A 277-nucleotide genomic window follows, 5' to 3' on the forward strand; every position below is an offset into this window, starting at 1 on the left:
AAACTATTTCTCATCAAAAACAAGACGATATAAAAAATTTGGAAAATTATATTGAATTTTAAATTTCAAATATCAAATGACGGGTATGATACATGAATATGAAATTTAAATAGCAAAAGTAAATTTTAAATTACTTAAATATTTCAAATATCGGGACAAAAAAAATGGATACAGAAAGATAACGGGTAATTTAATTAGTTAATTATGTACAAGCTTTATAATGTTGTTCTTAAAAAACACATGTAACTGATTTCATTTATATATAAAAATTACGATC

Source organism: Capsella rubella, unplaced genomic scaffold (assembly GCF_000375325.1).
Source record: "Capsella rubella cultivar Monte Gargano unplaced genomic scaffold, Caprub1_0 scaffold_4, whole genome shotgun sequence".
Taxonomy (NCBI): domain Eukaryota; kingdom Viridiplantae; phylum Streptophyta; class Magnoliopsida; order Brassicales; family Brassicaceae; genus Capsella; species Capsella rubella.